This window comes from Aphelocoma coerulescens, chromosome 5 (genome assembly GCF_041296385.1).
Source record: "Aphelocoma coerulescens isolate FSJ_1873_10779 chromosome 5, UR_Acoe_1.0, whole genome shotgun sequence".
In the NCBI taxonomy this organism is placed as follows: domain Eukaryota; kingdom Metazoa; phylum Chordata; class Aves; order Passeriformes; family Corvidae; genus Aphelocoma; species Aphelocoma coerulescens.
Window position 1 is genome coordinate 62,563,828 of NC_091019.1, and position 13,457 is coordinate 62,577,284.

General features: G+C 41.5%; 1 protein-coding gene across 5 annotated transcripts in view; it reads right to left on the minus strand.

The window, feature by feature from the left end:
* The window catches only part of PPM1A (protein phosphatase, Mg2+/Mn2+ dependent 1A), a 35,629-nt gene extending 22,536 nt beyond the window's left edge, over nt 1-13,093 (minus strand). Inside the window, exons 1-2 of one of the 5 annotated variants that reach the window (XM_069018510.1) lie at nt 12,676-13,090; nt 11,480-11,519 (exon numbers count right to left, since the gene is read on the minus strand). The gene's annotated coding sequence lies outside the window, so the exon portion shown is untranslated. Of the gene's footprint in view, nt 1-11,479; nt 11,523-12,675 lie in introns of all 5 variants that reach the window. The other 4 variants (XM_069018511.1, XM_069018512.1, XM_069018509.1 and 1 more) reach the window with 4 other exon arrangements.
* Nucleotides 13,094-13,457: the final 364 nt, after the last annotated feature.

Sequence of the window (13,457 nt, forward strand, 5' to 3'; positions counted from 1 at the left end):
GAGTTGAACACTGAATGTTCTTTTTGTTGAGGAGATCATTAAACAGAAGGCAGATATTCAACTTTTTCACCTTAATTTAGAGCTCAAAAAGCAGAAACTTCCCCAGCAAATATATTTTTTGTGAGGTATTTGACATTATTGCTGTGTTTAAAACAAAACAGAAAAACATTAAGAACAGGATACAGTTACAGTGACCACAAACACTGCTGAAACATGAACTAAAAAGGACCATTTTTCTTCTAATCTCCCACCTTACTATGTACACAACAATCAAAGTTGTGCTTTGTAAACTGTTCGTCCTGCTCAGTAGTTTATCATGTAAATTAGAAATACATACAGTCTGTGTGAAGTTCTAACAACAACTACAGAACTGCTAGCACACCTCCAAAATTAATAAATCACTCTCCATTTAAATACCAAACTGCCTTATCCCTCTCCAGAAGGCAACCTGAAAGCTGGTGCTCTTTTAAGCTAAGATTTGTATGTGACATGTTGACTCAGGATTCTTCCTGAGGTGTAAGGGTTGCCCACCATGGATGTGAACACAGCTAGGCAGAAGGAAAACCACAATGTGGTCATGGAACAACTCCCTCAGAAATTGCCCACAGCCCACAGCATGAAGTGATCACCCTCTGAAAACTGCAATAACAGACTGCAGTAGTCTTCCTGCCACACTCCAGCTAACCAGACTTCCACCAAAACAGCAGTATAAACCTGTAGGAGAATAGGTCCGGTTTTCAAAATCCTCACTTTATCTGCAAAAAAAGCATTGTTTACTTGTGGATAGGATGAATATGCCAGACATTTAGGTTCTCCCAGAATTTCAATTCTCATTCAGGAAAAATTCAGTTAAAACTGACCAATCTGTGAATTCTGATGAATTGGAGACTACCTGCTACTTCTCCCCCCATATCCTTTGTCTTATATTACAATGTAAGATGTAACCAAAAGTCTGTGTTCTATCACCAGCTGTTAAAACCAGGTGGGGCAGTGTTCTTTATCTCTTCCCTGACACATCCCTGATAACTCCCTCCGGAAGGGTATCTTCTGTTAATGGACCATCAAGCCTTCCTGCATGACTCATAAAATTACATCATCCCATTGTGAGATGCTCTGCCCAGGGGGAGGAAACAAGCATTCCTACCTGGATATAATCTGAGGTTTGGAACACCACAGTAAGCCCTTACCTACTGGATTCCCAGAGGACAAGAGCTACATAACCACCACTGGACCTTCAGAGGAAGAGCAGTCCCTTCTACAGGGTCAGCTCTTTGACAGAACCATTTCTATCACTTCAAAGAGGGTGCAACCACCCCTTAACGGGACTGTGACTGCCACCGCCCTGCCCAGCAGGGTGTCAGGTCCTATCCTGACTCTGTCAGGTTAAGCCAGTGTTTCTGTATTATTGCCTTGTTACATATACTAGTAAAGAACTGTTATTCCTATTTCTTATATCTTTGTCTGAAAGCCCCTTAATTTCAAAATTATAATAATTTGAAGAGAAGGGGGTTACATTTTCCATTCCAAGGGAGGCTCCTGCCTTCCTTAGCGGACACTTGTCTTTCAAACCAAGACACCTTTATGTGTAGTTAAAACCTGAAGAATTTAAAGAGTCTTAGCTATTAAAAAAATTATCTTGGTTTTACAAGAAGGGACGGACACAAACAGAGAAATGCTGACATAAGAAAGCCAAGCCTCCTTCCTACTAAAAATACCTTTTAGACCTGTTTTTGAGTCCATATCTACAGAACCATCTTCCACACACCAGTGTCCACCTAAATTATGAGCACATTTGTCATTCTTTGATGAGGTGCTTTGTGCACTACAGTGATTGAGTTGGAATGACACCTTTGGTTAGCATATAACTCTGTATGCAAATCTGATTAACCTATAGCAGTGCAAGTGCCCAAATTACAGCATGACTTCGTTATGTAAAAACACAGACCCAGAACAGACTGCATGCAATGTGTGCAATACATAAAACAGATCCTGAACATGGCTTAACTCAGCCTCTCTTTACGTCTTTAGTCATCTTTCTTAACAGGAGCCCTCATTTTATGACCTTTATTCTCCACATAATTTTACTATCTTAACCCAGTCACACATTTCTACAATCATCTCAGAAAACTGCAGTCTCAAGGCAGGAGACAGAACCAGTCCTCTGCTTTGAAAGCCTCAACTTTTGGGATGCTTCAATGATGCACATATGTACTGAAGGAGACAGACATTCTCTCTCTTCCTATTAAAGGCAAAGTAAGAGAAAAGGCACTTTAATCATTAAATTTAGTGGCAAACATACACCATCCACTGTTGTTTTTTTTCTTAGAGAAGTACCATTCTGAACAGTACTGTAAGGGTGGTGCCTTGTAAAAAGATCAGAGGTACAACATTTCCTTCAGAAATGGTGACTCTCACACACCATCTGATGCTACAACTGCACAGCAATCAGTCAAGCAAACCTCAATTTTAATCTAAGATGATTCTTGGATCACCACTTCCGTATCAGTGACTTCCATTAGTTTTAGGTCCTAAAAGAGAAGAGCTTTCTGCAGCGAAAGCTTCTGGATTTTGGCTCTTAAAAACAGAGAGGCATCTGAAGAAAACTAGATGTGAAAATGGACCCCTGTGAACAGAAATGAACATGCAGGGGATGCAGCTCTGCATCTACAAGTGCATTTTAACCATGATTTCTGAAGCACTGATTTTGTGGAGGTCAAACTGAAGGACAGCCTCTCCAGCAAGTGCACAGAAAACTCAAGTTGTGGTTTGCAGATGGAAAAGTAAGAATACTGTACAGGGCCTAGAAAAATCAACACAAATAACAAGATCTTGGATAAAACACAAGAGTGTCAAAATTCAAAGGACTGCAGCATTAGAAACAAAACTGAAATAATGAATGGAGCATGCCAAAGAGTCAGTAGCTAAAGTCCTTGAAAGTAGATGCAACTGCACTCCGCAGAACAGAGTGGCAAAGAAAAGGAGGGTAATTAGTATACCAGGCCATGGACAACCATGGACAACCACAGATACATCACTGGAATGCATGAAATCTCTTTGCCCCTTCATTTGTTCCTCAAATTGTGCTATCCAGGCAGCACAACTGTAATGCTTTCTGCTATACAGGAAAATAAATTTTACCATTTTTCTATTTGCTTGTTCATTTGCCACAAGGTTCAAGCGAAGATAAGCCCTAAATTGTTCACAAAGGACAGTTAATGCAATTCCACATACCCCTACAGAAATACAAATTTATTTTTCCAAGGAATTTGGACAAAGATCTGATCGTTTTGTCCAAGAAAACTAACCACCCCCATCTGAAACTTTCAGTTGAACAATATGTAAATTAATAATCCTTTTGAAACAATGTTCAAGTTGTATTCCTTCCACTAGGATAAGCTGCTTATATGAACCACACTGAAGTCACAGGCACTTGTTCTAACTAAGCTGAGAAATACCACCACACTCCAATTTCCTAGAACAATTCTCTCAGTGACATTACACCCTGCGTGCTGTAATGAGGACCATACAGAAAGATTACAACCTTTACTTGAACTACAGGACACAAAGCAAGTCACCAAATTACACAGACTGCTACTGACTAGAAAAAGGGCATTTATTCACTTCAACTCCAGCCTGATCCACAGTACTTTTCCCTCTGCCTTAAGCAGGCTGGATGCAGTAGCCAGACAGCATGTAATTGTGCAAACGTGGAAACATTTTCAGAAGTTACAGCCTGCTGAATGAAAAACTGACAGTACATACTGGATGCCCCAAATCAATTAATTTCAACAAACAACATGTCAGAGAACATCCCAGGGATCGGAAGAATGACTAAAATAAAACAGAACACGCAGATGAGGAGACACAATTACACCACAGTCATGGGCTGAATGAAGTCATGAAAAAGCCTCCTGCCAGTGAAACGATTTAAAAACTATTGGAGGCTATATGACTGAGTTCTGGCACTCACAGTTTGAAACATCAATAAAACAGTAAAAAATTACAGTTGATGTTTCTGGATATGTACTTTCAGACACAGGAATACATGGCCAGCTAGGAGACGTGAACTATTTATGAAAAAGAAGTAAAAGAAATAAAATACAGAAGTGGGACTATTTCAATAAACACAGATTAACACACCATTTCCCCACCAGAACATTTGCTTCTTGAGGATGCAGCTGTAGTCTGTGTTATATTTCAGTAAGACAACTGCAAAAGGAACATCATAAGAAACTACCCATATGGGTAAGAAAATTTCTAATAACATTAAGAACTTTTGGTTTAGGAGAGATGTAGCAGGTATGGCTTGTGGCAGACAAAAAAAACCTCAGAAAACAAAAAACCCAGAAGAAGCAAGTTAATAATTCTGTGTGTATGAGGGAAAGTATGAACTGTTCCAAACTTCCTCAACTTACCCTCCCTCTCTCCCACTAATTAATATGCAACAGTGATGGCTATTACAACTTCACAGCACAGCAGAAAATACTAAATCACTGCACCTCTGATACAAACACCTATGAGCTCTGACCTCTTAGTAGCTGGTCCACAGGCACTGCCATTTCACTGATCTAAGTTGTTTGGAGAGTTGTTTTGGTTTTTACTTAAACATAACTTCTACTTAAAATCCCTTCTCCCTGCTAGGAGCTGACAGCCTTTCCAAATGCCTCCCTGTACTAAGCAGCAAAATATTTTATCCCATGTGGTGTGCATAGAAGGGCAGGTAGGATTTAGGAGAGGATTATTAAAGCCTTCTGGAACACAGAAGGTAACCATTTCTAAGTTAACACCCTCCCCCCAACAACATGTTTCAGCTTCTTCTTAAAACATTATTTTCTGCTCCTACCTACCTTTCCTGCAGACAACTAAACCTGTTCCAAGGTTAAATGAGAAGCTTCTCAGTATGAGTGTATTTTGGCTGAGGTTCAAGCTCTCTCCAGCAGAGACATGTGTAATCTGATTTTTGCAAAAGGAAGCCCTGGACACTGAAAAAGATAATTCACGTGGAACAAACTGTTCCTTCAGAAGTTTGAAAGATGGTGATGTAGCTTCAAGAATTCTTTATGGGGTTAATTTTGCAATATGGTCTGTTATGGAAGAAACTAGGTTCTTTCCAGAATCACCAAGACTGCTGCTGGGAATGAAAAATCACTACACTGATTCTGAGAGGAGATACAACTTGCATCCACAAGTGACAGTCACTCATCAGGATCCTAACATGACTGGCACCCTCAGAACATGATTAAGTGAGTTTTTATTGGCCAAGACAGAATTCTTGCTTCTTTCTAAGTATCTGTACTACAAATTACAAGTGGGAAAGCGTAAGAGAAAAAAACACAGCAACATCAAAATATGAGCAGCCCAATCGCTATGAAAAACTATGTAGACAACCAAAATGGCACTAACAAGAACTATGAAAATCAATGAGATAGCTCTGCATAAATTCATGTGCTGCTGTCTGAACAGTGTGAGAATGAAAACACCAAGGTCCTTGCTTGAAAGCATTAATAAGCAGAAAACATGCCCATGCTGGTGCTAAGTTCAGAATAACTTTCTGATTATACTTCATTTTCCAAAACTTTCTTACTTAGAAGTGTTGGAATATAAACAAAAGACACCCATTTTAGACACAAAGCTTAGACAACTGCTTTGTTAACAGTGCAGAAATTCCTGCAGGCTCCAGCCAAAATTCAGAGCCCCATTGAAGCAACTGTAAAAAAGAACTGGAAGATCCAAGGAAGCTGCAGTCTGTGTAGACAGATTTTGGGAGAAAGAAAGGCCTTGCTTCAGTTTATATATCAATGACATGCAAGAAGATTCAATTTTTTTTAAAAAGCAAGGCAAGCAAGTGAATTTAAGGATTCCAACCAAGCTGCTCATGACAGGAGTACACCCTGCTACACAGCCATTCCAACAGAACTACAAACAGCAATACGTTCACCACAAAGAAAACAAGGGTGGAAAGGAAACAGAAAGAGACAACCCAGAAGAATGGAATTATAGTAAGTCATAAAAGTTGAATTACAATTTTTTCCAGTATTTGTAATACCATGAGTGCTCTGCCACTGCCATTTCTCATCATAATAGATCATTACCCCACTCCTAAACATTGTGGACCTAACTGAAAACTCCTACTTGAGTATGAGCCACTTACAGTGAAAGAATTGAACAAATCTGAACAGATCAAATATTTCAAATAATAGCTAAAACCTCCCTTTTCTCTAAATTTCTTCTTTTTTTTTATCTCTCATCTACAGCTTGAAGCCTCAATATCTTCGTACACTGTCAGTTTTACCAGTCAAACAATACCTGCCACAAAAAAAGATTCACAGAAGAATGTTTTCTTTAAAGGAAGGCTCACATCATTCCACTGCCATTTCTGTGTCAAAGGAAAAAACCAAACAAAAAGCATTTACTTTATTTATCAAGTTCAACTAAACATATTCAGAAAAATCAAGACAGAATTGGAGTCCTAGGCCATCCTGCCCCCATCCAAAAGAGTGAAGATACTGGGTAAAGAGCCTCTAGACCAGAATGGCTTTTGTCCAGGATTGTTCTGCTTGTTCAAATGCAACTGGAGTGAAGTCAAGCTACTGCTACAATTTGTCAGTGTTTTAGCTAAGTGTTAAAATAAACCAAGAAAAAGATGCTCCATGGAAAAAGGTCCTGATGGGATTATTCACTGAGATTTCAAAACAAAGTGAGGCTTGAATAAGAATAATTAAAAAACCAACAAAACAGCAAATGCATTAACTGAACTATTCCTGAAATATGGGGAAAAAATTACATTCACACAGTCAGTTCAGGAAACTGCCACTTTTTTTACAGTTGATATTGTTTGTTGCCTGTGGTAATGTGTACAAATTCTTACAGAACGCCACCATCCCTCTGTCGTATTGTTTCACTGATAACTTCATCGCAAACATCTTAAAAATTTAGTTAATACAGTCCTATACTTTTAAAGAAAACTGAACACATGGAATCATCCCTCTACCTGATCTTCCATTTTTCCTCTTTGTACTTCTAGTTGCTCACCAACTTATTATTTAAAGCTTTCAAACTTCAGATCTTCCTAACTTCTACAAGAAGCATCAGTCAACTGTTTATGGTTTGCCTTATGAGCAATTTATTTTATCAATATGGCAGAATGACACCCAAGTGAAAATAAAGATTATACAGATAGAGCTTGGGAGTAAAAGAAAAATAAACTATTTAGAGAAAACACAACCGGTATGTGTGTGCCCAGTAATTAGAAGATGATGTTTGCATGAAGGCCCCAAAACTTCCTGTTTAGTCAAGCACTCAATATTATGAAATAATACACAAGTAATTTCCCAGACCCTTCATTTTACATGAAAATATTTGTGGGGTTCTAATCTCAGCAACATTAACACTATTCTGGTGAGGATATAGGAAAAGCAGCATACAGGATAGACTTGAAACTTGATGACTACACCTGGGAATAAAATGGCAATAAAATAGGAAATGTTCTGAAGTTACAGCTGTAACCTGGCTTTGCTTGCAAGGAAATGACATCAAAACTATGCCAGAAGCACATTAAGACCTGGAAGTCAAATCCTCAATGCTTAGGAAAAGCTGGAGTTTGTTCATTTGTATACACACAGAGATTTACAAACCTATTTTGCCCTCACGTCCCCAGCATTCCTATCTCATTAGAAGAACAAGGACAGAGGATGACTGCTGCAATAAAGCAGATTTTTTGCCCAAGACTACATAAAAATACAAAAAAGAAACCAATGGAAAAAACAACCCTATTGTTTTTAGCCTTTTATGCAGACAAACTTTCAGGACAGAAGGCTTTCCTCTGAGAGGCACACTGATTGCCAAGTTCACTTCTATCACTACCAGCAGAGAGGTGATTTGCCCATGATAAACAAAGCAGTAAAGGTGCTCCCCTCAGTCCAAACCAGAGTTCATGACAGCTCTAAACATTCTGGTCACTTAACGAGGACATTGTTGAATTCACCTGTTCTTCAAAAATCAAAGCAGTGCTAATGCCAGCATTTCCTAAGCTTATGGGGCCTTGCTGGGCAGCCTCAGAATGGCTCGTTTCAGAGTGGCAGCAGCTGATTTTTAACAAGGGTCTGTCCAAATACTTACTGTAATTGACTGAGGGAACCAGAAAATTATTTACTGACAGCAACTGATTTTTCTTCATTAAATTTTCCTACAATTTAATGCTAGCTGCTTAACCGCCCACATTTTTCCACATTCTGTAGTCCTTTCCAAAGACTGGGTTTTACTTAACAGCTGGAGAATTCCTTAAACTCATCTCCAAACACAAAGAGCTCAGGCACAGTTTACACAGTTCTCGTGGCTACTGCATTTTAGTTATTTCTATGTAAAAATACCACAGAACTTAATGGACGAATAGCTATGATATACCGTCAAGAAGCATACAGGCTACCATTTGAATTTCAGATCACAAGGACAGTTGGCAGTAAAAATGAATTGCACACACAGATACATAAAATCCTTCAAGTTACAGCTGAGACCCAAACATGAGAGCACATTTCATCCTCTAGGTCACAATCCAGCAAGGCACTTAAGCATGAGAGCAACATCACACATCTGAGTAGTCCCACATAATTCAGCTGCACGCAGTGTATCACCATAAGCACGCTGAAGTGCTTTGCTTTATTTAAACTGCAGCTATCAAAATACAAGCCATGTTACACTTGTGTTTGTTTGGTTTGTAAATTATTATCTTAGAAGACTTTAGAGACCTTTTTATCTACTAAAATATTCTTACTTTAAATGAGAACTAATCTGTTAGCAACGAAGAGGCAAATGTACTTTTCCCTCTCTGTGTAAACTGCTTTTCTCTACATTTCAATATTGAAACATGGTTAGCCAGTTTTGCTTTTTCCTTTGTAGCACTCTTAGATGCTCTTTTTATATACATACTGCTATGAAGTTTACACTCTAAACAGTAGAAGTGTACTTCATTGGAACTGTCAGTGAAAGAAGTTTTTGTTCTGTTGTTCTAGTCACATATAAACACCTTTTGAGAAGAGCTGGTAAAAAAATCTGAGCGACTGTTTCATGTAGTTATAAACACACTTTGTTCTGTAGAGTCCAATAGGCAGCTGAAATATCCATTAGTGAATTGTACTGGTATTTGTGTTTAAACACATAAAAAAAAAAAAGAAAAAAGATAACAACTTGACAGAAATCTGTAACTTAGTTTGTGGTTTAACACAGAGCAGAGTTAGCAGACAACTACAGTAAAGCAGACCTTGCAGCAGTGGTTTAACACCAGTAACACACAGTGGTTACCGCCTCTACCCAGGAACAAAATCAGCCTATTCACTCCCATGGAATCACACTTGCTTTCTCCTCCTGCCCTGATTACAATTCCCTTGGTCTAAACATTCCTCCCAGTCTTAAGAGTCAAGTGATTTACTCTGGAAATATTAAATCTTAATAAATGCTAAATTGTTCCTTCACAGACAGAGAGTACCATAAAGAAGCCACGAGTAGAAAGCATTATCTCCACCATGATCTGCAGCACATCATGGCTCAAATACATGAATCCTCCTTAAAAAACATTTTTTAGCTCTGGTGAATGGAATGTACATAAAATGCCATAAAATGTACATCTATGCACATTCCCTGGATCTTCTAAATATCCTAACAACATTGTCATTTTTTCAGGATTTACATATTGTATACACAGACTTGATACTTTGCATTTGCCATTCATTCAACAAAGAGGATTGTAGTTAAGCATGTGTAAATGTTACAGAAGTTTATTCCTTATCCTAGTATTCTAAACTGAAATTTGGATCATGTGATTAAAACTACAGAGACCAGTAAGAGTTCGGCAACCAAGTATTATCCAAAAAGAGATAAATTTCTAAAAGAACAAATGAGACTACAAGTTGTGTCATTTGGAAAGAAACAGATGATACAATTTTTTCTAAAAAAAGTAAAAAGTATGATTTATGAGAAAAGAGGAGCAAGAATTACAAAGGTCCACATGCAATAGTAAGAACAAATGCATTTTGGCTCAGGTTTAGCTATGATAAACCACTAATGTCTTAACTTCAAACATTACTACTACTCAAGTCTTTAAAATGTCTCCGGTTAGCACAGGCAAAATGAAAACAGTTATTTTACAGTACTTTCCATTCTAAAACTTGTTTATTTATTAGCACAGCCTGCATCATTCCATCACTTAATTGCAATGCTGTTCTGCCTAGCCAATTACATAAGTATTTTGTACATCAGAATAGACCTGGAACATGTGAAAATTAAGCCTATAGAAATGCCAATATTTTAGCAAGAAATATGCTATTCTTAAATTACTTATATTTAGGTCATTTTGTGAAAGCAGCTGCTTTATATTCCCTAGTTCCACTAAAAATGAAAAGTGCAATAAGATCTCTTATTGACAGCTGCATTCAAAAACATACCAGTTACATAAGTTTGCAAATTATACTGTGCCAGAGTTAAATATCTAAGCATTTTAACGACAGTTCTCAAAATGCAATCTCAGCAAGAATGACTCAACTCCACCGCATAAGTTGCACTCCAGATAAGAAGCAACCAGCTCGATTTTATAGGGAAAAAAAAAAAAACTTTTTAGTATTCTGTTTTAATTCAAATTGCTCTGAGTTCTGCTTGTTTGGACATGCAAGCTTCACCAGGCATTTGGCACTTCCATCTCTCTTTGCTTTCAACAAAAGTATCCCAGGCATACCTATAGACAGTTAAGGGAATACTTGGAAAACAGGTATAGTTTTCTACTGTACTTCGAGGGGAGAGATTGACCTGACAATCATCAAGCAGAGGACTAAACTGTAAACCAGAGCTAGGCCTTGCCTGTATATGAGAAAAACATGGCTATGCTGGAAGAGGGTGAGAGGACAGACAAACTCTCCCCACGGTTATCTGAGGACTTTATCAGAGAGCTCTGTGAGGAAAACATTAATAACTGGCATGATGCATCAGCAACTCTTCTAGCCCAGTCTCATATACAAAAGGGAGACCCAGAAAGGCCTGGGAGTGAGAACTTTAGGAGCAGCTAATGCTGGTGCAGTGATGCAAGCTGCTGTCCTTTAACACCTTCCCTTTGAATGCTACTGTGATTGGATAGGTAAACTGTAAAACTTACCTGGCTCACATTTTCTCTGATGTTATTCATAGAAGAAACCATGAATAGCACCAGAAGGGAAGCTATCAGAGAAGAAATGTGGCTAGAAATTGCAAAATTTTTGGTCATTTGGCAACTCATTCAGGGTGCTGAGTAACAGTACCCATCCAGCCTTAATTCCACTAGTACTTCACAAAACCTGCTTCAGCCACCTAATCACTGAAACAGCTCAGGAAAGTGCTACAAGGGCTCATATTTGGAAATTAATTTCTGAGAATCACAAGAGTTAGAACTTCTACTTTATAAATTGATTCAGCTTACTTGATGCTAAATATCACAATCTAAAGAAAACATATCACCTACCTTCTTTCCAGCTACTGCTCTCGTGATCTAAAACTGTCTCCTGCTTAAAAAAAATAAAAATAAAAAATTCCTTTGGATGACATACCTTAAGGACCTTAAGCCTTAAAGTTACCACAGAGACCACCCCAATGAACAGCACTTTCCCGTTTGACAGAAGATACAGCTCAAAAAAAATTTAGTTCTTCCCAAGTGCTGCTGTAAACTTAAACATTAGTTCTGTAACCACAAAATTTTGCCATCCACATGGCAACACTAAGGAATATTTTAATCGTACCAAATAAATACAAATACGTATCGAACAGATGTCTGCAAAATCAATTCTCTTGAAACGGTCAACCTCCAGCCTGTCTTAACGTTGTATCACAACTTCTAGAATACAATCTAATGTAACAAAAAGGTTAGACGTACGCTCAGAACCTCTGGCATTTCACACGCAAGCCCAATTACCCAGCACACCACCGCACAACTTTCTCACCGAAACCAGCATTTTCTTCCACGGACTTTTACCACGCACTCTGTGACAGATCACAGATCGTCAGCGCAACCTTCGCTCAAGACATTGTTTTCAAAGGCACCGAAATCTCTCTCCAACTTTAAACGCCCGAAAGGCGTTGGTGAGGGAAAGCCGCCCGCTGCATCACAATGTCACTATTTGGGGAGCGCTTGATGCTCCGACCCTCGCCAGGGTGGGGTGCTTTATAAATAGATGCGTGTTGTTTTGGTTTGGGCTTTTTTTTTTCCCAGTCAGTGCCGTGCCCCGAGCGTTTGGGTGGCGATGGGAGAGCAGGCTGTTTATAGCCTTTATTAAATGAACTCTGGGCGAGGAAAAGAGGGGGCAGGGAGAAAGGGAAAGCTGCTGCTCCTACCTGAGCCAGGCCCAGAGCCCGCCGCTCACCCTCCTCCCGCCGTGCCCGGGGGGCTGCGGGGACACCCCCACCCTCAGCAGGCGCCTGCAATGCAGGGGCTGCGCAGGGGGCTCCCGGCAGCGGCATCCCAGCGGGATCGCACCCCCCCTTCCCCATCCATCTCCCTCCCTCCGGCCGCCCGACCCGCTCCCAGCCGTGCCGCCGGGGATGGCGCCGAGCTCCCGCGCTCTCCGCCGCCCCCGGTTGTTTACAGGCCCCGAGGCCCCGCGGCGCCCCGGCCCCGCCGCCCCCTCACCCCGCCCCGGCCCCGCACTGCGCAGCGCCACTTACCCCCCCGGCCGCGGCGTCGGTGCCGGCTGTGCGGGCAGGGCCGCGCTCCCGGCGGTGCGCGGGGGAGAAGGGAAAGGAGGGGGGGGACGAGGAGGAGGAGGAGAAGGAGGGGGGCACCCGGCTGGCGGCCTCGCCTCAGCTCATTCACAGGGCGGCTCTGTGCCCAGGGGGAGCCCAGCGCTCATCTCGCCCCCGCCGCCGCCGCCGGCCCCCCCCCGTCCCCGTCCCCCGCCCGAGCTGCTCCGCGCCCACCCGCGCAGCGCCGCGCGGAGCGCCGGCCGCGGACGGACGGACGGACGGGCGGACACACGGACACACTCGCACTGCGCTGCCGCCGCCGCCGCCCCTCTGCGCAGGCGCGCACTCCGCAGGGGAGGGGAGGCGGGAGCGCGCGCGCGTCCCCGTGCCCTTTCCCTCCTCGCCGTCTCTCTCTCCCGTTAAAAAAAAAAAAAAAAAAAAAAATTAAAACGCCAAAAAAAGCGACAAACGGAGCTTTTCAGGGGAAAAAAGAAAGAGTAAAAAAAAAAAAAAAAAAAAGCGGAAAACAAAAAAAACAACAGCACCCCAGCAGGATACCCGGATGTCGGACGGAGCGGGGCCGTTACGGGTATTACATCACCCTCCGCCCCGGGTCCCGCGCCGCGCCGCGCGTGCGCCGGGCCCGCGGGAGCGGCGCGCGGGGCGGTGACGTCACTGGCTCCGCCCCGTCCCTGAGGGGGAGAGGCTGGCGCGAGAGCTGGGGGCGCGTGCTCCCCATCCCGATCCAAATCCTGAGCCCACTC